Here is a 10,496-nt window from a genome sequence, read left to right as displayed (position 1 = left end):
TATTTTATGGGTTTTTTTTGTTTATATTTAATGTTGTCAAAACATCAATACAAATTTTGCTTTATTTTCTAATTTAACAAGGCCTGTAGTTGCAATTACGAAAGTATATAAAAATATAAATTGAATATTAGTTTCTCCGTGTGTGCTTTTATAATTTATAAAATATTTAAATATGAGTAAATTTTAAGTATTTTAAAGTTAGCATCAATATAAAAGCCATCGAATTTAGTTGTTTTTGTTGTTTCCAATATTTTTAATTTTGGCATAAAAGTTCCCACCTAATTTTTATTAAATTCAATCAAATATATGCTTAACGAACAATAAAATCCACCGATTAAAAGCGATCGATTATAAAATCCTCCGATTAAAATCGTCCGATTTTAAATTCTACCATAAACGGTGGCTTTTATTCATTATTTAGTGGAATTTATTCATTTTTGTTGTGGTGATTCAACTGTCACGATCCGGTTGAATTTAGTATATATTCAACCGTAAACGGATTTATCTGCATTGTACCTGCTGAAATTAAGGGCGTCGAAATTAACCTTTCGGTTGAATTTACGGTTAAATTCGATCAAAAAAGGTTGATTTTATGAAAAATAGTTTCAACCATAAATGCTTGAACATAATTTTGGCCAAATATTGAAACATTCAAAAATTCAAATTTCAAATTTGAAGAAAATTTAGAATTTTGAAATTTAGCGACTAAAACCTATTAGATCAATCGAAAATAGTTGAACTTATAAACTCAACGGTTTATTTAATGAAACCCAGTTTTAGAAGAGAAACTTCCTTCTAGGTTATACAATTTACTTTGTTGTTCTATATGTTGATAATTATGATTTAAAAATTATTTGTAATAATTTTTGTGTTATTAATCTCTATAAATATCACAAGATCCATAATGTATAAATAATTCAAGAACAAAAAAATATTCAAATTGCACTCACTATTAATTAAAAATATCATTACATATTGACAAATACAAATTTGAGTCAAAAAATTTTAATTGGATTTCATTATTTAATTTTCTTCCTCGGTACATGAACGTAATTGGTCACCGGAGCTTCTTGGGTCACTCAAGACGCCTTGTTTGTCGGAATTTTTTTGGATATCGGTATCAATTTAGCCATTGTATTTATCATTCCCCATGGTTGATTTTCTAGGTGTTAATCTTGTACGAACCACATATTTTTAGAAGATCAATTGAATGTGTTTGTGTGTATATGTATGTGTTTGTGAATTTCGGCTATGTGTAAAAATATTATATATGTATTGATGTGTGGAAGAATGAGGGAGAGTAAGAATATAAAACACAAAATGAAAAAAATGGGTGTTAGTTGTTATGTATGTGAATATATAGGAAAATCTTATGTTGAGGTTATGTTGTGACAAATCTGGACCGTTAGATTGTTATTTTGGGTACTAAATTTGAAGCATTGGATCTTCTTCACGCGGATCGCTAACATGACAATAAGTACAAATTCGATGGGAAACCGGTTGAATATATAAATTTAACCGCTTCGGGTTGAAGTAATAAATTCAACCGCTTCTGGTTGAATTTATAAATTTAACTGTAGGTATAGTTCATAAATTCAAGTAATTATAGTTGAATTTAAGTTAAATTCGATTTAATCTTGTTACACTTATAGTATCAATAACATCCAGTAAAACATGATCAAATTTAAATTATTTTAATAATAGAAATATAATATTTCAAATTCCTTTATGTTTTATATCTTTTCGTTAATATTAATAATTCAACACATGTATATTTGGATCGTTTAAAAATATGACATGTACTCATCAAACCCATACATAGTGATTGAATCCTATTTTCATAATTTTAATTATATTTTATTAATTATTTTGAATCCATTCAATAAAAATTTAAAATTTATTAAAATTTTATTTAAATTTTGAGAAATTACTAAATGTACTAATTTTAATAATTATATCCTATTTTATTATATCAGTAAATGGGATAATTTTAAAGTATTACTAAAGGTCGAGGGTTCGAAACTCATCAAACACTTCTTTAAATCTAATTTAAAATATAATCTTGTATGCAGATTTATATCCTAAATATAATGATCAAAAAATTGATAAAATATCTTTTAACATATTCTAGGTTATGAAAATATAGTTCAAAATTTATAAGAAAATAAGGTCGAGGTGCGATACCCCATAACAATAACTTCAATTCTGAATATACCAAATAAAAAAAGTTAAAATTTCGAATAATGCAATAACATATTAATCTATAATAAACATCATTTTGTTTATAACATCTATATTACAAATTTGAAAATTTAAAATAAATTTAAAATTTGAGTAATTTCAAAATAATAAATTTATATATAAATTCAACAATTTATGGTTGAATATCGGTTATCTCATAAAATTAGTTTTAACACTTTTTGTTGTTTTTGCTTAAAATAAATTTAACCGAATATTGAGGAAATTTCCCTCGAATATTGTTCAAAAATAAATTCAACTGAACATGGTTATACTTATAAATTCTACCGTCATTGGTTGAATTTATATTTAAATTTAACCGCCTGAATTCAACCAGAAATTAACTCAACAATATTTGGTTGAATTTATATTTTAGTCTGTGGGAATGCAAGTTCACCATAAATTCAACCGGATACGATCAATTTAATGACGTTTAAATTTATCCATTTGAATTTGACTATTTTTCTAGTAGGTGTTAGAACAATGATGCAAATGTATATTCATATTTATATTTTTATCTTTCATCAACAATATTGACTGAATTTGTTACCGTGTCAAGAAAAATGATTTTAAAACTGTGATCCAAATTGTTCAGAATCACATGTATTTTTGATGATTAACAAAATATATAGCATAATCATTGTAATTATCATTGTCTCATAGTCGTTCATAGAGTAGCTTATCTAATGATAAGTTTTTGCAACATTTTTCATGTAGATCTTAATAGATAGCCATTGTTGTAATTATTTAGTCCATGCTCATCACTGACTCAATTGATAAATAAAATAGGATGGTTAATTTTAGATATAAAATGCCATATAATTATGTCTAAGTGAATGAGTCATCAATGGGTAAGGAGAATAGACTTTCAATGGCTAATGGAATCAACTCATCAACTGCTAAGAAGATTACACTATCAATGGATAAAGTAGCAAAGAACAATTGACAGTGACTTGACACATAACATATATCAAATCTGTCAGAGTACATGGTTTGATAGAAGATCTCAGTTTGAAAATGGGAGCGAGGAAAAAACGTGCATGTGATTTTGGATTCTGAAGAAGAAGAAACATTTTATTTTCATGCATGACAAATTGGAGGGATATTCAAAGCAATATATCAAGATACAATGTAGCCTCATTTGTCAATCCTAGTAAGAAAGAGAATGAATAAGCAATCTTGTTGGACCTCGAACACTGTGTCATATTTTATCTAATAAGTATTGTAATTTGGTAATATATAAACCAAGTAGAAGGAGATGTTTACTCTAAAGAAATAAGTTTAGTGACTTTTCCATAAAGTTTAGTTGAGAGCACTACTTCTGAGAGAAATAGTGTAAAAAAAAGCTATGAAATTCTTCTAATTGGCATATATATTATTTCTTCAACATATAACTCGAGTGGCGAGTAAAAAACAAACCACCTGAATTTTTATGTCCAATATTTCCATTTCAGTTTTGTAATTGTTTAAGTTCGAAAAAGTTAAAATATTTAATTTATATTGATCCCCCTTCTATAAATTACCCCTGTATTGGTTATAAGTAAATAACACAAATATATTTTCATATTTACATTTATATCTTGGTGATGATTTCAAAAATAGAAGTAACTCATGTTATATATATATATATATATATATATATATATATATATAGGATTTTTCTCAAATGAGAACTGGTAATTTTCGTTGTCAAATTTTTGTAGTTTTATAAAATTTAATTTTTTGTTTTGAACAAAATCACCAATTTACCAAATTTAAAATTTTTATTTTTTAAAAACTCACCAATTTTAGCTACATAAGTTAGCAGTCTCATTTTAAGAAGTTTTCATTGGAGGGCGATCTTATATATATATATATGTATAGAAAGATCCGCTACAATAAAATAAGGTTAAATACAACCGCACAAATACAACCGGGGTCAAATGCTAACTTCATCTTAATTTTATGAGAAAATTACAGTGATTATTAATATTTATGATTTTATCAATTATTTTTTTAAAATTTATTATGTCTTAATTACTGCGATATAAATGTTATATTAATAAATATCCTTTTAAAGTGATATGCATTCTATATCTGTAAGTATATGACTTAGAAATGAGATTATGAAAAAAGTATCAATATTTCTAAAGATCCCTGGTCGAGTATTATTATTAAGGAATAATAATATTGTATTTATACTAATGTGTAGTGTGTATGTTGACTGATGATCACATCTCACTGATCACATGTATAGTGATACTAAAGTCGAAAATATAGGCACGTGTAAATATACATGGTGCTGGATAAACCAATTGTGAGATTATACACGACTGTTATGTCATAAGCAATTTTCACAGTGAAAATGATGTAATGATCCTTAGACTTGAAATAATTATATTTCTATACGAGAATTAATGTACATTGATTACATTAAAAGTTATTTTTGACCGGGTAATGATTAAAGTATAATTACGGTATGTTATAAATCATATCAGAAATATGAATGATCTAGAAGGATTTAACCCTTCTATTTTACGGAGTGACATTATTGCCTTGTTGTGTGAGCTAGAATGTGAAATACGTGAAAGTGCACAAATGTTAATTTGTTATGATAGTCTACTGATTGATCAAAGAAATATACATTAAATTATAATGAGGATTATACGTTACATGCCTCTAGTTTAATATATAATAAATGGTTAAACAAATTATAATACACTGTACATTATTCACGAAAGGTTTAATCGATCACCAATTTAATTATTACTAGGGTAGCAATTATTTATTACTATAAGGAGGATCCCGTTGTAGGTTTCGGTTGTTCTGTTTTTTACTGTTTATGTTTATTGGTTTTCGCTGCGTTTTACTCTCCAAAACCCAACACTAATAAAAAACTATTTTTAAATCACTATATTAGAGTCAACAGTATGGTTACATGTATAGTTTAGTGGTATTAAATTAAGGTTTGGAGTATGAACTATGGTTTGAGTTTCCCATTTACACTACATTTATTTTGAGTAATCTAGCCATAGGGATGTGAAAATTGTCAAAAATAAAGAGTGTACGGGAAAATATCAATTAATTTTTATATTTAGATATTAATTATTTTTACCAAATCAAATTCAGGGATCAAGATCCTAACCGTAGAATGTTCTACCTATTTAGAATATATATTGAATGATCCGACTGTACATATGTTAAAATGGTTAAGAGAAAATGTTATATACAAAATTTAAGAATTTTAAATTAGTAGATCTCGATTATTTAAAAAAATAAAGTATAATTAAACATAATCCTAAATTTCACCGTACACTCTTGTTAATAAAATTTATCATAATATTGATCAAAATCACAATTCCATTTTTTTATTAAAAAATGAGTTAAATTAAATTATAAAATTATAATATTTAAGAAAAAGATTAATAATTATAATATTTTTTTAGAAATTGTGTGGGCTTTAGTTTTCATAATATAAAATACGTAGTATATGATCTCGGTTGAATTTATAAATTGACACTCCTAAATTTAATCGAATGCGGTCAAATTTAGCCTTGTCACGTTAGCAATCCGCATGATTTAGATCCAACACACTGAATTCAACCAATAATAGAATAATCGAATAGTTGGTTGTATATTATACAAAACAAAACTAAAAATCAAAATTAAATTAAATTATAAAAATTATTTTTTTAACTTACCCAACCACCACACACCACACACACCCCAACTTAGTGTCCTCCTCTCTCTGTCACGCATCCCTCCTCCCCTGCCCCATCTCCCGTGGTTCTTCTTTTTTCAGCCAACTAGGGATGGCATCAGGTGGGGTTCGGCGGCGGATTGGATATTATAAAATCCAAATCCAAATCCTAATCCATATATTTTCGAGTTATCCAAATTCAAATCTGTCGGGTTTCATACTGGATGGGGTATTTTCCGGTTGTCCAAAATTATGAATAATATAGTAATATTTAATATTATCTATACATACCAACATTATTATTCAAATTTATATGATATTTAAAATTAAAAATACATTATCTAATAAGTAGTTAAACATATTATATTGCACGAGTTGACACGTTGAGTAATATCTAAATTATGGTGATAACATAATATTTAATATTTTATCATAAATTATTTTTTTTATAAATATATACAAAGTACATCTTACATAATAAAAGCTGATTTTGAAATAAAAAGTTATAATTTACTAAATAAGTGTATTCGTCAAGTACTCCCGAGTTTTACAGTATTGGTTATATTTTATCATGCAAATTCTTCTTCATTTTTAAATTTTTACCCTAATGATGATTTAAAAATTTAAGTAAGACATGTGATCATTTTTGCTCTAAATTTAAACCAAGCTTTTGAAGGAAATTAGTATATATATAGCTTTTTGGTTGTCAGGCCATAAGCTAGATAACTCTATGCCTATTTGGCACCACATATTTCTGTCATACATGGGCCGAAAGCTCAATATTATTTTGGGCGTACTATTTGGAAAACAAATAAGAATGACCATTCAGCCTAAAAAATGACGAAATTCTGAAAGTGGGTTCAACGGTACAATCCCGTTTTTAGCCCACGTTTCCAGATAATCTAGGAAGCTCATATCTGTTTCTCTCATATCCCATTCTCCACTAACCATATCACCCTCTTTCTTCTTTCATCTCTTTCTTTTGTCTCTCTTCTACACAAACTCCATATTATCGATTGCTCACCTGCACATTTCATCAATTATTTACCGATGGTCGAGATCGAGGCGGAAGCGTATTTTGGATCCGAATCCGCTAAGTGGACCGATGAGTTGCATGCCATCTTATGTAATTATGTTGTTCTGAGGTCGTAAAGGGTAACAAAGAATGAGGAACTTTGAAGAAACAAGGGTGGAATACAACCCACCTAGAATTTAAGAAGCGGAAACCAGAGGTAAATACACTATTAAATAAAACAAAGAATCACTGGGATGGAATGAAAGTTGATTACCAGTTATTCAGGAAGATTAAATTTGGGGAGACTGGATTGGGGTAAAACAAGAATACGAAGACAATCGAAGCATCTGCATCATGGTGGGCAACAAAAAATACTAGTAAAATCCTCATAATGATTGTCATATTTAATGTTTGTTTTTAAGATTGTTATTTGATTGCATTTTTGCCATTTGTCGAATTTATAAAATGTTTATGATGTCTGAAATGGTTGTTAATTTGTAGCATTTTATCGTTTAAATATATATCTTTTACTTGATGCATATCAGATCTCTAGCAAAAATTAATTTATTGATGTAATCACTGTATTTACCTATGATTAGTATAAACACTTGAGTTCATAGATTGTGTTGGTACCCTAAATTTAACATTCACCTCTCTAACTTCATTGGCGAGACTGTAAATATTTCAGCTTCGAATCACTCTAAATTGTCTTTTCCAATAACATATACATTCAACTAACGATCACTCAAAACACTGTGTCTAAGCACCTTGCCTACAGTCAAGGATTAATACAATATCTTTTCTTTCCTAAAACCCTTCTTGTATGGTGTCTGTTTTACTCCTTTGTGTGTATGAGAAGGTCTGGTAAATGTACCTGGCTGGCTACTTGTGTTGTACAAATTTTTGAAATTGAAATGAAAAATGTTAATGGATGTTATGATAGCAGGAAATGTCTCGGGACCTGTTGGTTGTCCCTTCTTTAGCTCGATTATAATGATTTAACTAAAAAACTATAATTTGACAATTACCACTTCATCCTGCTAGAAACTAGCCAATGGACAATCATTTAATCAACCTTTAATTTTAATGAATGAAAATCTCATGCATTCACTTTAAAATTGCATATGTGGCGACGTTGCTGCTCAATGCTAATTTTTCTTTCCTTCTATTATAATTTTTCTTTCTTCATAATAGGTTGAATTCTATTTTTATAATTATGTCTTCAGTTTTTAATGTGCCCGATATGTGCATTTTCATTTTTACTCTTGGTGAGTTCTGCTGAAATAAATATTGCCTCAATGCAAGTTCACATTGTCGTTTGATTAATCCAATATTAATCCAATGTATAATGCTTTTAATTTTGAATTATTTTAAAAAGCAATTGTATCATCCAATTGGTGTTAAAAAACAAATTAGCATATTTTCAACGTAGTGGTTATAATCATTGAGTTGAGAAATTAGCATATTTTCTACTAATTTAGCAACTAAACTGACAAATTAGAATGAATATACTCTTTTTACTTTGCTACACCAGGATAAACCAAATTTTGGGAAGTACAGAAACAAAGATCCTTCTCTCTACATTCAGTACTACGATACAATCTTTGGTTGTTGTAACCGGTGAACGAACAAAAGTTGTCAATACATATTCTGCAGTTAATCTTGAAGTGAGAGAGGACTTCACAGAGGTGCTTGGTGATGATGATGGAAAAGAAGGAAGTGGCGATAGTGATAACAATATCATTGAACCATCACCTAATTTATTTCCACCAGGTTCGCTGAAATCTGGTAGGAGTAGTGGTTTTAAACGAAAAAAAATTGGAGTCCAGTGTGTAAGGGAGGGTCTTGATGACCTGGTAGTTATGATGTCCTATATGAGTACCTAAACAACTTCTTCTAATGTAAATGTGAATTTACTAGAGGCTGTTGATCTCCTTGGCGCCATGGAACTGGTCAAGTGCGGTACTTCTTTGCCAGACGGTATCTCCTTGACAAGGGAAATATGACCCTTTTTTAAAGGTGCATAATGATGAAATTCGCTAAGGAGAACTAATGTACAACTTTTCAAGGGCTTGGAAATAACAGGGTGGGCAGTGAATTGTCCACAATTGTAATGACGACATTCACATACAGTACTTTAAATTTTATTTTGTATTGGTTTGTGTGAGATGAGTGGTGAAAGGATGAGATTTCCATACACTACTGTATCCTAACATCAACTTTAAAATCATGTACTTGTTCTTTATGGTGTGTAATGAATTGTTGATTTTAAATTTCAGTTGCACATGTGTACAGTGCATGCAATAGTGCAATATTTGTATCTGTATGTACTAGTTATATTCCAACTACTGTACTGAATTATAAGATGAATAACATGGAGCTAGTATTATTTGTGTATATATACCATATCCAAGTGAATCTAGTTGGTACACTCTACATTCATATCACAATTATCATCGAAACTAAAAGATAAAAAGGCGACAAGGCATTCATCAATTGCATGGATTTTAATCAAAATTCATTTGAGAATTTTAATTCTTTTGAAGAATGTAGCCAGGCTTTTCAAGATAGCAGTGGTGAAGATGCTACATATTTTCAAGGTGGACAGTCGTACTATGATCAATTAGGCCAGTATTCTAACTCTGATAATCAATTTGATCAGTCTTCTAACAATGTTTTTGATAATTCTTTTAACACATATACTACTTCTAGTAATGTTTCTAACATATATGATGCTTTCACAAATTTGTCTACTAGTAGTGTGTATAATGCTTTCGTTAAGTCATCGAGTAGTAATGTGTATAAAGTTTTTGCTACTGTATGCAATGAAATTCCTGAAGAAGATGAGGAAGAAAGTGAAGATCATTAACACGACTGGCAAGCTGTATGTACTGCTCTTGCATACACTTTGGTCTATTAATATAATACATTCATACACAATGAACCGTGTCATACATCAATTCGCACAGGAAACAAATTATTAAACGAAATATTATATGGTAACGAAACTCGGTGTTATCAAGATTTTTGTATGACTAAGTTTGCATTTAAATTTATGTTTCACAATTTAGTCCAAAGGTATGGATTGGTACCAACGCGTCGAATGACTGCATACAAGGAAGTTGGTATATTACTAATGACAGTTGCTCATTGGACATAAAATCGTTTGATGCAAGAAATGCTAGTCACTCAGGTGAGACAATTAATCGACATTTTTATTATATTTTGGAAGTATTATGTAGAATAGTGAAAAATGTTATAATTCCTGAATAAATTATAATACTTGAGCTCGATACCATAAACCTCAACACCGTCAATATTATCCACATTTCAAAGTAAGTTCGTAAGTACATGTACAATATTATTTATGTATGTAAAATTATTAATTTTGAATATTTTTAATTTTAAATATAGAATGCTATTGGAGCTATTAATGGCACACATATCAAATGTCGGATACATGAATTAGACCGTACACATTATTTTGGCCGTGCAGGATATACAACACAAAATATTCTCGCATTGTGTGATTTTAACATGTGTTTTACTTTTTCCTGGGCAGGA

The sequence above is a fragment of the Apium graveolens genome, chromosome 7 (genome assembly GCF_009905375.1).
Source record: "Apium graveolens cultivar Ventura chromosome 7, ASM990537v1, whole genome shotgun sequence".
Lineage (NCBI taxonomy): Eukaryota > Viridiplantae > Streptophyta > Magnoliopsida > Apiales > Apiaceae > Apium > Apium graveolens.
This window is presented reverse-complemented; position numbering follows the sequence as displayed.